The sequence below is a fragment of the Stegodyphus dumicola genome, chromosome 4 (assembly GCF_044657685.1).
Source record: "Stegodyphus dumicola isolate Sdum_Otavi_A_Nest chromosome 4, ASM4465768v1".
Lineage (NCBI taxonomy): Eukaryota > Metazoa > Arthropoda > Arachnida > Araneae > Eresidae > Stegodyphus > Stegodyphus dumicola.
The window spans coordinates 105,630,073-105,648,742 of NC_140771.1; the positions used below are offsets into that span (position 1 = coordinate 105,630,073).

The following is an 18,670-nucleotide window of genomic DNA, read 5'->3' on the forward strand; positions in this document are numbered from 1 at the left end:
CAAAACTGTAACTGTTCACAATCTGCCATTGGAAAAGAAAAAGTTTCACCCGGCAATGAGAAAAAGTCTAATATTCTAACTGTCGCGTTTGCTTACTAGAACTTTACTTCCACGAACGCCCTCTGGCGAAAGAGACTAAAAGTAATCAGTTGAACGGCTGACGCGTCTAACAGATGTATAACGATAGACCGTCTCCGTATAAATTATGCTTGTAATCATTATAACTTGTAAATATTTTGTAGATATCTTTCATACGAATTAAAATTTCTAAAAAAATGTTTATAGCTGTGTTGCGCAGTGAATCGAAGTTCATTATAGAGACGGATACCGACAAGAAGGAAAGAAAGCAGTTCAGTGCAGCTCTATTTAGAAGGTAAGTGAACTTTCACTTATCTATTTAATGATCAAAAAATTTTAATAGTGCAAAGTTGATAAAAATTTTTAACATGGCGCCCGAACAGGGACTGCCAGTAACTGCTGTTTTCCTAACTATTGAAACTGTCTAAATTGATATCAGTTATATAGATAATACATAAGCATAAATAATTAGTGAATTGCTGATACTTGTTGAATTGTTGAATATTAAATAATGACGGAATTCATCGATAGATTGAAAAGGAAACGCGGCCACATAAGGGCTGCCGTTACAAAATTAATTGGCCGAATCGAAACTGAATTACCAAAAACAGAAGTGAATGCAGAGGAACTAGAAATTTTTCCATCCCACGACGGATACATTAGATTAGTGAAACTGAAAACTGCACAAGGGGAGATTATAAGACCTACTAAGAACCTCATACCTCTTGAACTCAACTTTACACCTGAGTCGGATATGCTAGTGAGGTACAGAACTCGACCTATGACGAAATCTCAAAAGACTTGAACTACAGGTCAGTTGAGGTCCATCCTCTGTTGATACTGGACCTCAAGGTGGGAGTGTCGCGTTTGCTTACTAGAACTTTACTTCCACGAACGCCCTCTGGCGAAAGAGACTAAAAGTAATCAGTTGAACGGCTGACGCGTCTAACAGATGTATAACGATAGACCGTCTCCGTATAAATTATGCTTGTAATCATTATAACTTGTAAATATTTTGTAGATATCTTTCATACGAATTAAAATTTCTTAAAAAGTTTATAGCTGTGTTGCGCAGTGAATCGAAGTTCATTATAGAGACGGATACCGACAAGAAGGAAAGAAAGCAGTTCAGGGCAGCCCTATTTAGAAGGTAAGTGAACTTTCACTTATCTATTTAATGATCAAAAAATTTCAATAGTGCAAAGTTGATAAAATTTTTTAACACTAACTTTAATTCCTGTTTCTGGATCAAAAAGTCTAACAATTGTGGGAAATAATTTTAAATCTTTGTGGTTGTAAGCATCGTAATTTATGGATGTAAATGTGTATTTAATCTAATTCTTTCTGAAATTGCGAAAACGAATATGGTGGAAAAAACATTACAAATAATTGCTTAGGTTTTTCTCCTTGAACGTGCAATTTTTTGTCGTACATTGTTTTGATCATTTGCGACGTACAATCAATTGATCTGAAACTTTGATTGTTGTTTATGGTGTGGAAAGCAAATAGCCCTTCAGATAATGCTAGCTGTTCCTCCGTTAACAATACATATTGACGAGAGTAACGACAATGATCGAACACCACCGAGTAAATCTATCTCGTTACATCGCCTACTTTAGTTTACTCTGCATGCATTTTATGTGTTATTTTTTATTTCTTTATATTCACTGTAATAATTAATAAATAATAGGTAATATAATTTTACAGTACATTTAAAATAATAAATGCAGATGTTTTCTAAAAAGCGGGACATTTTTAAAAATCGGCGAGACGCGGGACAGTCCTCCAAAAAAGCGGGGCTGTCCCGCCAAAATCGGGACGTGTGGTCACTTTACCATAAGACCAACTTGTTTGGTTAGGTGGGTCGGGCTGCGCCCACTTATAACCTTATAACTTTAATCGTACATGGTTTCCATCAATTTCAAGCAATGAAATGTAACTACTGATTGTGCTCTGTGATATTGAAAAGTTCGAGTATTTTTGTGAAACGTTCCAGAAGTATAAAGTGATCATTTTGGTAAAATAAATTTCATCAAGGTATCATCGTTTCTGTATGCATCGAAACCTATTACGATCGATTAAAGAAAAGTTATAAACAAGCGTTTTTTTTTTTTTTTTTTTTTTTTTTTTTTTTTTTTTTTTTTTTTTTTCTTCTGTCAGACATCAAAAACTGTTGAATATTCAAAACCCTTTTTAGAGTTTAAATATTGTCAGAATTAAAAACAAGCCTGCCTTATTATCGCATTCAAGTGTGACAGGTTTTCATTCTTTGTGCATTTTCATTTCTTTCATTTCATTCATGCTGACTGATAGCAGATCTGTTAACACCTATCATCAAAAGCATAAAAATAAAATGAAAAAATTATTTACAATTGTTGATGAGTCGTACCCTGGATGTCACTTTATTCTTTGAAAGCAATTTATAATACTCAATAAAAGTAATGTATTCGCAAATATATAGGTCCCAATTTTATTGATCACAGTATCTGTGTAAATGTACTCGTAGCATTCAAAACTTGACTGGCGAACTACATACTTCTGTCTTCTTAATGCAGCTTAAAGTTTTTGGTAAGAGATTAAAAAAAGTATTCCCCAATAAAAAATAAATAAATCAGGGAGGTCACGCAATGAAGCATTCTTTTAAACGCTCTGTAATTGCTGGTGTGAAAAATTGGGTTAAGGTAGAAAAATAACAAAACTTGTTTCAAAAAGATTAATAACAATTAACAGCTTTCAAGTACTTTTATTTTCTCGTTATGCCGGTAGTTGTGAATTATTTAAACCAGTATGAAAGGTAACAATTTTTTGTAAAAAAATTCTTTTGCCTCATTTCTATTATTTAGTTTTTCAGATATCAGTAAATCGGCTGATAAATAGTTTGTAGATATATATTCGGCTAATGTTTTTATTTGTATTGATTTATTTTAGTTCAAATATACACAATAATTTCAAACTGTTATCAACGTATTTTTATAAGATTATTTCTCATTAAATGGGGTAAAGTTTCCAAAATGATAACATTTTTTCTGTTTCAAATTGTGTGTTTCTGAATGTTTACTCTGAAATAAGGTTAGAAAAATTTGAAATTCCAAACTAAAACCAATTACGTATTGGAATTAAAGAAAGTTTGAGTTACTGAACAAATCAAAAATTAAACAGCCAGAAATGAAAATACATCCAGCTTCATATATTATACTGTATCTATGAAGACTGACAATCCAAGAAATACGCAGAAAATTTAAATTTTCTAAAATATGGCCCTAAAGTTTAAAAAAATGCTATGATTGATTAAAAAGATTGTTGCGGGCATACGGGCTCTTAATCGATTGAATGCATACAGAACCGACGATAGCATATAATAAAAAATTTAATGTTTCCAAGAGAAACACTTTGCAGTTCTGGAACTTTCCACAAAAATACATGTACCGCTCTTCTCTAGTAAGCACTTCAAACTACTAAGAACGTTGCATAATACAATGCAAAGCGTATAATACAATGCAAAGCGTATCCAAAGAGCGAAGCTCGCGCAGAGATCTCCTAATCGAAGTCAACTCTAAAATAAAAACTGAGAACTGACTCTCCGGGATTAAATACATTTCCCCAGCCATCGAGAGATATCTAGTACCTTCCTTTCTCGAAATTACTGAACATACGGTTAAAGTTACATTTAAAAGCAGGATACGGTTACAGTTACAGAGAGGGATCAATAACAATAATTCAGTTGCACTGATTGCCCTATATCACTGTAGCGATTACAGTTCTATAGGGTCCAAACAAAATATCTTTAAGTTTAGAGACATAAAAATATCAGTCGCCAAAACCACTAAACTTATCTTTTGTGCCCTGGGGTGTTGTTCAGTTCTTCTGTACGTGGCCTTCCCCACCGCAGTTCCAACACTTTAGGGATGGTTTCTTCTCATTCCTATTCCGTCTCAAGACATTGAGTAGTCTCTTTAAATCGTCTTCTTATTTTCTGTGGCCTGGGGTGTTCTACAGTTCCTTTGCACATGGCCCTCAGCACCGCAGTTCAGGCACTTTAGTATCAATTTCTTCTCAGTCCTACTCCGTATCAAAGCATTGACTTGTTGGGTTAAATCACCTAAACGAGCAACCACTTGATCTACTGGTTCTTGGACTCGAGCACCTCTAATTGGGTAACATCTCTAAGAGTTGCTTGCTGGATTGCCTCGAATTTCATGGCCTCGAATTCCAGTCAGAGCGCCTTTTAAGTCCTTAACATCCGCTATTCGTAGAGCTTTCTGTATTTAAAGATTTCGGATGCCGTCGATGAAGTATTGCGTGACCAGAAATTTCCTTGTTTCTGTCGGGCAGTCTGAAAAGGAGAGATTGGGCAACCTTTCAACATCCGTTTCGAGCTCCAGAAGTGTTTCCATGGTTTTCTGTTGACAGGATTTTAATTGAAGCCTACTGTAGTCTTTTAAACGTTTCTCACCGAAGCGCAGCTCCAACGCGCTTTTTTAGATACAGCGTCGAAATCTAGCCACTGGATTTTCGAGAAGAGTCTAAAGGATATTCGCTGCGTCTGCTCTCAGAGAATCGGAGAGATGACAGGCCATAGTTTGGGAATTCCATCCATGCGCGTCCGCCACGCAGAAAATTGTGTCTTATACATTTGCTAAAAGCTCAAAGAAACAGTTTAACAATTTGCAATTCGCAAAGTATAAAACCAGTAACAGAGGCGGATAATTTATCTTTTTGTTGTTGTTGCTGCTGCCATTGTGATTCCGTAAAGAAGCAACTAAAGATGCCATTACGACGATATCGAAGACTTTACAGACAACTAAACGACTTCGAACGTAGTCGCATTGTAGGGTTTCGTGAAGCTGGGTGGTCATACCGAGCAGTAGGCCGCCACCTGCAGGTTACAGACACTGCTGTGCAAAGATGTTGGCAGCAATGGTTACGACAAGGAAACTGCTGACGAAATGAAGGCTCTGGATGGCCAAGGAGCACAAATGCGAGACAAGATAGGATGACTGTTTGCCAGGCCCGAACCGCCCCAACGATATTATTGCCGGCTATTCAACGCACTACAGCCACGTCTATACCCCCCGTGGTACAGTCCACCATTTCATGGCTCTTGTCTGAGCCGGGGTTACACTCACAGAGGCCTTTAAGACGTTTGCCTTTGACCCCACAACATCGGCGGAGTCGTCTAGAGTGGTGTCGCAGCCGATCATCATGGCTGCCATCAGACTGGCATCGTATAGTGTTCAGCGATGAATTCCGCTTCACTCTTGAAGCCCATGACACCGGGTTCTTGTCTGGAGAGGACGGGGCCAGCAGTTCCACTCAGCTTTTGTTTTGCAAAGGCATACAGCCATAACCCTTGGTGTGATGTTGTGGAGTGCTATTTCTTATGACAGCAGGTCATCTTTAGTCCTCCTCCGTACATCTTTAACAGCTCAACGATATGCTGATACCATCCAGAGGCCGGTTGCATTACCCCTTCATGGCACTTCATCCTGGGGCTATTTTCCAACAACTTCATGGCACTTCATCCTGGGGCTATTTTCCAGGCCACATACCGCTCTCATATCTCTGGACTGTCTCCGTGCGGTTGATACTCTTTCTTGGCCAGCAAGGTCACCAGACCTTTCACCAATCGAGCATGTCTGGGGTATGGTAGGCCGCCAGTTTCGAGCACCACAAAATATCGCAGATCTGGAGCGATAACTGATGAATGACTGGCAGAATGTGTTGCAGGATGACATTAGGAAACTCTACCATTCCTTGCCTCGACAAATTCAAGCATGCATTGCTGCCAGGGCCGGTTCGACCAACTACTAATTTGAACATTCAATGGGTTATTGTGAGCCGTGAACATGTACTATGACCTTGATTTTTTAATCATTTTATTATCTGTATATGAGCTATAAACATATTCAATTTCATCAAAAACAACCACTTCCTTCATGGTGCTTCGATTTTTTTTCCCCCTAAACAGTGTATATTACGTAAAATGGCAGAGAAGCCTTTTTTTCTGCGTACAACCTGCGCAATTTTTTTAATGGAGGACCCTCGCTCGGGAAGAGTGGTAATAATTTTCTTTTTATCTGGGGTAATGGGTAGTCCACGAATCACGTTTTGATGAGTTAGCTGTATCTAAAGTTGATGGCATAATGTTCGATAGTTTTCTCTTTGTAAAGAACGCTTATGACTAAATGAATGCTTTCGTAGAAGGAAATATTATTAGATGCTCGCCATTCAGTTTGCCAAGGAATTTGGCTTTCATATTTTTAGCTAGTTCACTGCGTCTTCGAAGATAAGTTGCCCGGATTCATTATTATGGGGGGAATCTCCGGAACTCTAGTGTCCGGCTGCTGCTCCTCAAGAAGAAGGAATTGAAGGCGCTTCTGCATTGGTACCAGAAAGGACCTCAAATTTATTTTGGATGAATAGTGATTCCTTAATTTTATCTGTTTAAGTTGCTTGGCAGTTTTAGCGAATATCTTGTAACCCTCTTCCTCAGAATTAGTATCTATTCTGGATTCGGGGATGGGTATTGCAATTTTGCGGTTTTCCTCTATTTTTAATTAATCCGCAAGTATTTAAATTCAATTTACGCCTGATGTTCTTTGCCTCTTTTCTTAGGATTGAAAGCTTGTTGAGCCAATATGTCCGTGACGAAAGTGTCGGAGCCAAAGACTGGTCGTCGTTTTTTGGTAAGCCATCATCGTGAACTTATGTTTATATTCAGCTACCATCTCTTCGAGTTTAAGTAATAATTTTTTTTTTATCTGCAGTCAAGCCTTTCTCGACAGAAGTAACTGCTTCAGCATTAATAGGATCAACTCGAATGTTAAATCATTTAATCACAACATTTTTCGTAACTTAAATTCTGTTTTCGGATTAAAAAAAAAATTTTTTTTAAATGCTTTTCTTACCTCCTTTGAAAAGGAAATTTTCACTTGGTCATTGGTGTTAAATAATGAATTTACAAAGATCATGAATTAGTTGAATTTCAGATTACAATCTAACACTTGAGAGGAAGATTTTACTATTAAAACAAAGTCTGAAAGTGTAGACTGAAATAACCTGTGAATTGATTGGGCATTAAGAATACTAGACGTCATTGATGAATGGACACGGATAGAACACTTTGGAAGTTGTCATGTTGAAATCAGCTGCAGGTCACTGTCACGCAAAGAAATCCATTTCGACAAGTCTCATCTCCAGCAATGGTGCAAATATTTATAAAAGTTATCATTTGGATGTATTTCAAATTGAACTAACTAAGTGTATTATGAAAGTAAATATATGAATTTTTAAGAAGTATATTTATTTCTCTTCAATCACTCACTTTCTTAAGCAACTAAATTAATAATTTGGAAGATGAATTGAAGATCTTATGCCACGTTGAAAAGCAGCATCACAGAGAGCTGTTAATTTGCCAGTACGCACGAATGATAAATTTAAAAGCTTACGCTTTCAAAAAGGAGGCACTTGCTAAGCTAAATGCCATCTAATGATTAAATTAAGTCTTCGTGAAAGTTTACTGTTTTCCTGTTTAATTCTATATTTTATTTTCAGTAATCAATTATTAAACAACAAAATGTTTTTGTGCATTACAGTTAATAACAATTAGGAATGAATTAAAATAGCGTTCTAAAAGTATCGCTTTTTATCAGGTTTGTCAAAGTATATTGTGGAAGAGGAAATTTCTACTGCAAAAATAAAATACAATGATAATAGTTTTAAGAATTTTTTGGCGAGCTTAAACAATTTTTTTCGATAAGTAAAATATTTAAAACATTAACTTTTTTTGAGGGGAAGGGAATCTCAGAATAAACCCCTACCAACTCCAGGCTCTTACTGAGAATTCATCTCTGCAACAAAATTATTAACGGTTAAAGAATAAGCATTTATTCTGCTTTTCGTTTGCTTTTCGTTTCCTGATCCCATTACACATATTGATGAATAACTCTTTAATCATCACAATAATCCCTTATTTATGTGAAAAGATTTATCCTTTCAGTGTGGAATCTCCGCCACTCCCTATGGTATTTAATAAATAGCAAATTTTGCTAAAGAATATCCACGTGTGGCCCTTCACCATCCGAAAAACTCGAATATAGGTGAAATTATTTCTTCTAACATTCGAAATCAAAGAAAAAATTATAAAGACGATTAATTTCTTCTAGAACATCGGTGAAATGAGTGAGTGCAAATGCGTGAAAATTTTATTTTCATGGTAATTTAGTATTAAAACAAAGTTTGAAAGTGTTGTGAATTTCCTTACTCATGTAATAGAAATATGAATCACATCTCAATTGAAGGCAATCTCAAACTCAAACTGTACTCAGACTGAGTACACGATATGAAAGCTGCTGATGAGTCAGTATTTTTATATAAAATGAAGTTTTTTGAACAAAATGTAATTTTTTAATAAAATCTTAAGTTTTATTTACTAAATATTTATCAAAGCATGTATAAACAGTAATGATAATGATGCAAAGAAAAAAATTCAAATTTATCCTTATTTTCTGTCTGAAATCCTCATTCATCTGGAAGAAGTTTCTATTGGTTACACTTTAAGCTTAATTACAGCTAAATATTAATTTTCAGACTGATATTTATTTCAAATAATTCTCAGAAATTAAATTAGCCACTAAATAAATTATTTTCATTTTAATAAATAAATCACAAAAACTTATTAAATAGGTTAAGCGGCCCCGGGCGCCGCTCGCAGAGAGGCGCCAAATGGTCTCCAACAAGATTTTCGTCATATCACTGTGTTTTTTCCATGGAGGTCCATGGTTTTTTCGTGAGGGGGTGCCAAAAAGGTATTTTGCCCCGGGCGCCAGTTATGCTAGCTACTTCACTGTACTTGCATGGAAATCATTTTAATTTTCTTTATTTCTTACTAAAGCTCATGGCATTTCGATTTTCATAAAGTTTCTAACCTTGGAGAAAAAAATTATTAAAAACTATCACAAAAACTGTAGATGCTCTCATTGTTTATTAATAGTGTGTAAATATTTCTGTGAATTACACCGGTTAGCATAGTTTTTGATGTTTCTATATTTTGCCTTATTTCTAGAATATTTTTGATGCTGATTTCAGAAATATAAGTATTTTTTTAATTTTATTGAATGATGTACATGGAAAATATGTATTTGCAGTTAATTTTCTTTCCAATAGATGGCAGCACCTTATTTAGAATAGTTTACTCATGTGATTCTTTTTAAACTCATTTTTTTTTCTTAGTCTTAAATTAATTGTTAAGTTTCAGGTTATTTTCAGTCCTTTTAATTAGAATTTTATGAAATATGACTTCTCGTAAATGTGTAAACGATGCCTATATATTCTGTTATGTTTGTGGTAACTATGCACTAGTAAAACAAAGACAAAATATTACAGATTTTGTTAAAACGCATACTTTGCGCATTTTGGTATTAAATTAGGTGATCAAAACAATCCGTGGGCTATGCATAAAGCGTGTCTAACTTATATTGATACTTTGCGCCTTTGGAGTAAAAGTTGGAAAAATTCAATGCCTTTTGCAATTCCAATGGTGGTAGAACAGTGGTTCTTAACCGGGGGTGCCCGCACCCCAGGGTTGCGGGAATGTATTTTGGGGGGTGCGGGAGAAGCCCCTACATAGCCATAAAAATTATTAAATATCATTTATTAAATTTCTTATAATAAAATATTTGAGATCTATAATAGTGTCCCCAATATTGAAGCTCAAAAATTGGTAGCACCTAGCTCACTTATCGGCAAAAGACACAGGAAAGAGCCGGTGCCGATGGGCGTATACACTACGCTATGAAAAGGAATAAAACGCTACAAACGAACGCGAACAGGCAGCTAGGTGACGGAGAAAGAAAAAAAAAACTTTGTGGGAATACAAGCGGGGAACGTTATCCCAGCTTGCGCATGCGCTGAGTTCAATATGTGCTACTCCAATAGAATCTACGAATTCACAGATTTGTATCTGGATCTACTGCGGCTGTGTTAGGTTGAGTCAGTAGAGTCAACTATTGTGTCTGCGACATGTGTATTGTGTATTCTGACTTATCAGAAACCTCTTGAGACTAATACATTCTTAATTGCCCGTTCAAGCCGAATAGGATTCAGTGATATTACAAACGTAAAAACATTATATATATTATATTACATTATTTCTAAATAATTAAATCGATTATAGTGAACCTCACTATGTCAAAAAAAGACAATGGAACGATAAGTATGCCGGTTATGGATTTAACCTGTACAACCGAAAAAGATGGCACACAACGACCGCAATGCATCTTGTGTTTCAGATATTTTCAAACAGCAATCTCAAACCATCAAAGTTATTAGAACATTTCAACAATCTGCATGGTGGCGAAAAGCGCATAGCATGAACAGATTGAAATCAAAGAAGGCTCGGTTTGATACCAGTGGAACTATCCTAAAATTGTGCGGACCAGCAATTCAAAAACCTTTATTAGAAGCGTCATATCACGTGGCATATTTGTGCAAAAAAAAAAAGGAAAAGAAAGAAAGAAAGAAAGCTCACACGATCGCTGAAGAGTTGATTAAACCTTCTGCTTTAATTATTGCTAAAACAGTTTTAGATTCGGAAGCACATAAAAAAATCCAACAGATTCCATTATCGAATGATATTATACGATCGCGAATACAAGATCTCAGTGAAGATATTTTAATGCAAGTAATTGAAGACATAAAAATCAGTCCACTAAAAATAAGCATGCAACTGGATGAGTCAACTGATGTTGATAATTGTAGCCAACTTTTGGTATTTGTCAGGTATGTGAAGGAAAAAGAGGTTATAGAAGAATATCTATTTTGTGAGCCATTGGAGGTGAATACGAGAGGAATTGATGCTTTCAATCGCATCAAAGATTTTTTTACTAAATATCAATTACGAATGAATGTGATTGGCTCAATATGCACTGATGGAGCCCCAGCAATGTTCGGCAAAAATTCAGGATTTTTTTCACACATGAAGAGAGAATTACCGGAAGTTATAATAACGCATTGCATGTTGCATTGTCATGCATTTGCGTCGAAAGCATTGCCATAAAGTTTAAAACAACATCTAAACTACAGCAGTAAATGTAGTAAAATACATCCGAGGGCGAGCGCTTAATCATCGCATTTTTCGTGCATTTGCGAAGAAATCGGTGCTGATCATACCGTGCTCCCATATCACACCGAAATACGATGGTTATCTAAGGGTCCGCATGCTTAATAGAGATTTTGAATTGTGTCGAGGAAATTATTCAATTACTGAGTAGTCAAAACTGTTATTTAGTAAAAGATTTTGAGAGTAATGATGCAATGCTGAGGCTGGCCTACTTAGCAGACATATTTAGCCATTTAAATGAATTGAATCTATCACTGCAAGGATTTGGTATAAATATAATATCTAGTGAAAAATTATCTTCATTTATCGCAAAATTAGCAAATTTGGATACGTCGAGTAGAAAAGGGAATTTTTGCAAACTTCCCTTGCTTGATTCTGTTATTGCGAAAAATGAAAAGAATTCAATTATACCCAACATTGTAATGCATTTGAGACGATTGAGCGAATCATTCAATGGATATCTTTTCTACCGGAAATATTACCAAAACTCAGAGATGGATACTGGATCCATTTCTATTTGACTTAAATTTGATGGATGATAGCGATCTGAAAAATGATCAACTTATTGAAATGCGAGCAGTGGACATGTTCAAATGGAATTCAAACAATTAGAATTGCAACAATTCTGGTGTTCACAGTTACAACGTTATCCAGAGTTGGCGAACGGAGCACTGCAGTTACTCTTACCCTTTGCTACCACCTACTTGTGCGAAATGGGATTTTCATTGCTTTTGCATATAAAAACTAAAGCGAGAAATCGCTTAAATGCAAGTGAAGACTTACGCGTATGTCTTTCAAAAAAGGAACCTCCCTTCGCCAGTATTGAATAATGAACAAACAACAATAGACTAGTCATTAAGAAAAATAATATTGTTTTGTATTTATATAAAATGTACAATGTCTTTCAATAAACAATAAGTTTCGCAAAAAAAGGTATTTTTCTAGACTAAAAAAATTAAAACGCATTTTTCAATGGGGTGCGGAGATATATTTTCAGATTCAATGGGGTGCGACTCGCTAGAAAGGTTAAGAAACACTGGTGTAGAAGAGAACAAAACCATTATGACGACTGTTATTTTTATGTGACAAATGTTACTGGTAATAATGCAAAAAATACAAGAGGTGTTGTATACCTAATCTAAACCTACCGTATAGCAATGAGACCTATAGGTCATAATGCATTCCTCATCCTTAAGCTATTATGAAGAACATAAGTGATATAGAAATTTATTCAGATTTGCAAGTAATTGAAGAAGAGAAAGCTGTATATACTTGAAACAAATGAAACTATACCAATATTAGTGGTTCATGCCTTAAAGCTAAAAATTCACTACTACCACAAACACACTTTTGATGTTACAGACACCGTGAAAAAGAACTGATACCATAATTTTTTGGAAGAAAGCTCATTTGTGTTCTGCAATGATGTAAATGCAACAATGAATTTCTTTAGTATTAATCACAATTTTTCTGATTGGCAACTATTTATAGATTCCTCAAAAAGAAGTTTGAAGGGAGTTTTACTTCATAACGGAAATCAATATGGATCGATTCCAGTGACACACTCTGTTCATTTGAAAGAAACATATGAAAACACATCATTTTTATTAGACAAGGTAAATTATAACATAAATGGCTTTTATGTGGTGACTTGTAGGTAATGGAAACGTTATTTGGATAACAAACTGGTTACACTGAATTTTCATGTTTCCTATGCGATTGAGATAAAAAGAAGCACTGGCGAAAAAAAGAAAACATTGGCCTTTCCGAGAGTGTCTATCACTTGGTTTTAAAAATATTCTTCACAAACCACTAGTTGAATCCAAAAATATTTTGTTTCCTCCACTTGACATTAAATTAGATATTATGAAACAGTTTATCAAAGCTTTAAATAAAGAAAATTATAGCTTTAAGTATATTTGTGGCAAATTTCCTTTTATTTCTGATGCTAAACTTAAGGAGGGAATTTTTGTTGAAGCTCAAATTCTAAAACTTTCTAAGCTCAAATTTCAAAACTAATTCTAAAATTCCGAATTTGAAGTAACGATGAATGATTGTGAAAAAGAAGCATTGTGGATTAAAACAGGTGAATGAATATTTTTTAGGAAACAGGAAACAAAGATTACAAAATTATTGTAGAAGACGTGCTGTAAAAATTAAGATTTCTTGAATGCAACATGAGTATCAAATTACATTTTTTACTGCACCCAAAGGTTACTTTCCAGAGAATCTAGAAAAAAAATCAGTGAAGAACAAGGTGAACGATTTCATCAGGATATTATAAAAGACATAGAAATACGGTACCAAGGAAAGTGAAATAAAAATATGATAGCAGACTATTGCTGAAAAGAGAAATGTGACCTAGTGAAGAAAGCAGGCGAAAATCAACCAAAACAAAATTCTTGCCAATGCTTAGCTTTAACACATTCAGCTAATTTTATAACATACATTGTATAAGAGCAATATATGGAAGTATATTTTCATGTTCTTTCGATTCAATTATATGCTTTATACAGTATACTAAATCTATTTATATATTTTATAAAGCATATTAAGTAAATTTTTGTTATTTTGCAATTTATTTATAACTTATATCACTAAAATAACTTCATTAATATAAAGCAAAACACAAATATTTGTGAAAATATAAAAGCTCCCAATTTGCAAAAAATCTTGACATGGTACAGAAACTCGGATTCCATGTTTTGAATCAGCACTAAAAATATATGAAATTACCTTTTAGTTTTAAAACATCAGCATTTTTTTTAGATGCAGACTAGTGTTTTTATTTTGATATTTGTGAATACTTTGATTTTGATTCTATAAAAAGCTCCTGTAATATCTGGCAAAGCATGTGATTTTATGAAACTGATATAAATAATCCTATAATTTACCCAGAGCAGCTTTTAAGCTAAATAATAATGATACATTGTTATAGCGAATTATAGCGAATAAAGTATGATACATTGTTCGCTTGTAGCAACCCTGGATTCCAATGCATTTCCTTCAAGGGTCTTGTATGTCCATGTAACTCGACAGCAATTTTTTTAATTAATGTCGCATTTCCTCCCAGGCCAGGCCGTGGTGTACTGAGAGCAGATATTTTCCTCCAGAACACACGCAGTAACAGCTTAAGCATAATAGTGTTGTCCTCACGGGGTGAAGACAGCAGAGACAATCTGGTTCTTTTCAAAGACATTAATTTTTATCCTAGAGAGGGCAATTTCACACATAAATGTAATTCCAAAAACAAAATGGTTAGTTTTATTGCAAATATTCGTAACTGAGGAGGTTTATCTTTTGACAAATACGAATAAAAGTAAATCAAATCTGTATGTTCAAATCTTTGAATACGTTTTATAGCCCAATGTAAATTAATTAGAGCCATGATTTTTTCGTGTAAAGTTCTCATGTTCGTTTTTGTAATGAACATAATGTAAAATTGATTTCAAATCTCTAAAATCTTTAATTTGTTTTTTCAAATTCTTGTCATAGTAATGCTAGTTTTTTTTATGGAAATGAATACATTCCCATAAATTAACCAGCATTATAAATTTGCGCCATTGCTAGTATTATATATATATATATATATATATATATATATATATATATATTTGAATTTAACAAACATTCTTTATTCGTAAAAAGCAAATTTAAAGTTAATTAAATTTTAAATGAAAGTGAATTACAAATAAATGTAATATATATAAATTAACTAGCGTTGCATATTCGGCCCGCGTAAAATTCGCGGCCGAGTAAAATTGCTTTAGGAACTGCATACGGCCCACAGACTGACAGTTTGAGACCACTAATCTACAGTAATCTTCATTCAGTAAATCTCTCTGGAATACTGCATATAAAATCAAACTTTCAAAACGCAACTCTTTGGTTGTCGGTTCGATATATTTTATGCAATTAATTGTTATCGAATTGTTTAATTAATTTAATTTCAAGTTCAATACCATCTTTTCAGAAATATGGAAATTTTACATATGACAAACATAATTTAGATTACTCTTCTATTTTTTTTTTCAGAAGTAGTGCTAGGTACGTTTCTAATATTGTTTAGCAAAGAATAAAATTCTCTGTCTATTGAAGGTTTATATACCTTTCACAATGTAATAAAGGGAGCTAAAGATTAAATAAACATTGGGTACCATTAAAAGCTAAAAATATTTCAGTATCAGCCTACCTCATAGAACGATAAGACTTCATTTGTTTCTTTGTGTTGAAGAGTGGCAAATATTTATCTTCTGCTTTTACATGGAAGCTGAAATTAATTGCAAATTTATGGCTTAAAAAAAGGAATGAGAACTGTTTGTATCATGCATATCGAGCGGGGAAAGAACGTTCTGAGGCTGTGCATGAAGTGCGTTCTGTATAGCTTTACGTTCTTATTTTAAGTTCTTATGCATACTGATGTATAGTAGTTATCTTTCAATGCTCTTTACATTAAAAAAGCGGAATGCATATCTGTTCTAAGAATGTAAATACATCTGAGCTTAATCAAGGTTTAATCTCTAGAATGGGAAGTGCTATGGAAGGCTGTCAAGAAGGGGAGGGAAAAAATAAATAAATAAAATAACTAATACAATTTTTAAAAAAAATCCGAAGGGTTTCAGATTTTAAATTACCTCCAAAGGGGCATTTTTTAACATTTTGTGTGCTACCTTTATTTATTAAATATCATATTCTTCGCACTTAAACCATAAAATTCAGTTCAAGATCAATATCACAAAATAATTTTAAATTGAGCATATCTTTAGAATTTCCAATAGACAGTCTCACGCGCTGGAGATAAAAATGTTTTATCTGTACAACGTTGCCATTACTCGCTTTGAAATCCTTGATTGTGTTAATCAGCAATTCATTAAAGTTTTACAAAATATAAAATCGATCATAAAACAAATTCTAAATTTCAAATTTGGGCTTCCAGATGCCCATATTCACAGTAGGATTGGGTCATTCAAAAGTGGATGGCTCTAGGTACCGTTGTTTTATCGCAATGCGAGAAACATAGATACATTTATGAAAATTCTTCATTATTTAATTTCTTCAAATATAATACAGGGCGATAATATTTAATGGCAACAGTTTGAAAAGTAATACAGCTTGTTAAAGATTTCATCGCAAAATGCCAAAACGAAAACAATAGTCCCTCAGGGGCAAAGCTCCTTTGGACTAATAATTAAAATAATAAAATAAAAATTCAATAAAATGTAAAGATATAAAAATTTATGAAATTATTAAATTTATTCTGGTATACTTTGGTAACATACACTAATTTAAATTCCTAGTAGTCTGGGAGCAAATTATCGCTGCTTCTGAAGTTTAAACAGTCTTGGGAAGGTTTTAAAACAAACCTTTTTATGAAATCCAAACTTGAACATTAACGCACGAGTTTGCTTAAAACTCAACCACCACTCGTGGCAGTGCAACTTAAGTAATAGTAAAATTCAAATATTAAAAACTAACTTACGTAACAGTCAAATTCATTATTAAAACCAAGTCAAGTAGCAAAGGCTGCACAATTTATGTACCGCGAAGTTGGCTCGAAAATTCTCCCCAGGTTAATGTCAGCAATTAATACAAAATCGAAGACTACATTCTTATCTGAGCTAGCAAAACCTAGTAAAGTGGTCTCGATAGCCAAACCCACGCTCTGACTTACAATCCGAACAACCTCAGGTTAAATATTCTGAAACTAAATCTGCATTTTGGTAGGGAAACGGAAGCGAGAAGTGACTAAAGATCTAAATCATAATATAACTGATTACACGCAATTATTACAACCTTACAAATTAATAATTAATAGTTAAATAAAATGAAATATATGACCTCGTTGTATGGGCTTCGGTTGTAATTACAATTTCGCTCGAAAAGTAAGAAACAGCTCAGCTAGCCTCCAGCTGAAATTAAAGCGCTTAATATACGGTATAATGTACTATTTCAAGAGGTAATAGGAACAGAAATAACTCTTTATTGAGCCCACCAATGAAAAATGGTTAACGGTAGTAATTGAACCGTCACTAAGGAGAACAGAGAGATTACCAGTAAAAATATGAGAATGTGGGAAAAAATTTGAACATAAAAATATAGCTTCGAAAACAAAGAGAAAAAAGTTACACATTCCGACCTCAATGCTCTAATTCTAGCATCAAGAAACATTTGACAGTCAGTGGAAAAAATTTCCTCCGATTCCGATCCGATAGCAGTGTGAAAACAAATGTGGGACTCTGGTCCCCCGTACAAATAGATGACGGCTTTAAAAGCTTCATCCTCTGTCAAAATGTTTGTACTGCTGGGAAACCATAGCACTAGAGCTCTTTTATTTTCTCAATATTAATAAAAGAATTAACATGGCAATAATATATCGTGTCAGTTATACTAACCTTCAAAATAAAAGTTGCCATCAGCAGCTACTTAAATGCTGACATTAACGAACAATTTTCGACATGCAGTGTCGAACACTGCGACATGCATACAATCGCGGGTTTTCTTCAGCTTCAGAATATAACCTTATATATTAATAATATATTTAATGTTTAGCAATATTATTTTTAGCCCAAAGGGGCAATTTGTCCAGAAGGCTTATTAATTTCGTTTTGACATTTTGGTTTGATTCGCTGTAAACGGCGAATTACTTTTTAAATAGTTGCCACCCAATATCAGAGCAGTGTATTATATTTAAAGAAATTAAATAGCGAAGAATCTGCATAAATGTATGTATGTTTTCCGCATTGTGATAAAACAACGGTACGTAGGGACATCAGATTTTGAATAAAGTACGTCTCCACCCGAATATGGGCATCTGGAAGCCCAAATTTGGAATTTGGAATTAATTCTATTATCTGTTTCATGTTTTGTAAGGCATTTATGAGTTTTTAAATTAAGAAACTCAACGATTTCAAAGCGAGCAATGGCAATAATGTACGGGAAAAAAATTATCTCCAGCTCGAGAGACTGTGTATCGGAAATTATAGAGATATGCTCTTTTAAATATTTTATGATATTTCTGTTGAATTGAATTTTATAGTTTAACTGCGAAGAACATGATATTTAATAAATAAAGGTTGTTAGCGGATGGAAAGTAGACACAAACGTTCGTTACTGCGTTTATTAGACTGTGTGAAGAACAAGTTCGTACAATAGATATACAAGTAGTTCGGCACTCGCAGGCGCCCTCTTGCAGGGAACAAAATCAAAATTTACATAAGGCGCGAACATGCCGCCCACTTTGAAATACTATTTCAACATTTAATGCTTAAAATTCAGTAAATTTAAAACACAATACAATATTAAAATTATGATATAATACTTAATTTATAATACATGAATTAAAACTCAAATTGGTAATGGACACAATTTTGTAATATTTCTTTTAACCATGCCATCTGAAGTCTTAATAGTCACAACCCTAACAACACTATCAAGACCAGGATGTAACTGAGTAATTCTACCCATTTTCCATTT

The 18,670-nt window shown here is 34.0% G+C and overlaps 1 protein-coding gene across 3 annotated transcripts in view; it reads left to right on the plus strand.

Annotated features, from left to right (window-relative positions):
- The first annotated feature begins 276 nt into the window (after nucleotides 1-276).
- LOC118180741 (uncharacterized) overlaps nucleotides 277-18,670 on the plus strand; it is a 94,795-nt gene continuing 76,401 nt past the window's right edge. Inside the window, exons 1-3 of one of the 3 annotated variants that reach the window (XM_085815303.1) lie at nucleotides 306-373; nucleotides 1,134-1,228; nucleotides 6,694-6,764. The gene's annotated coding sequence lies outside the window, so the exon portion shown is untranslated. Of the gene's footprint in view, nucleotides 1,229-3,797; nucleotides 6,765-18,670 lie in introns of those variants that run through there. The other 2 variants (XM_085815301.1, XM_085815302.1) reach the window with 2 other exon arrangements.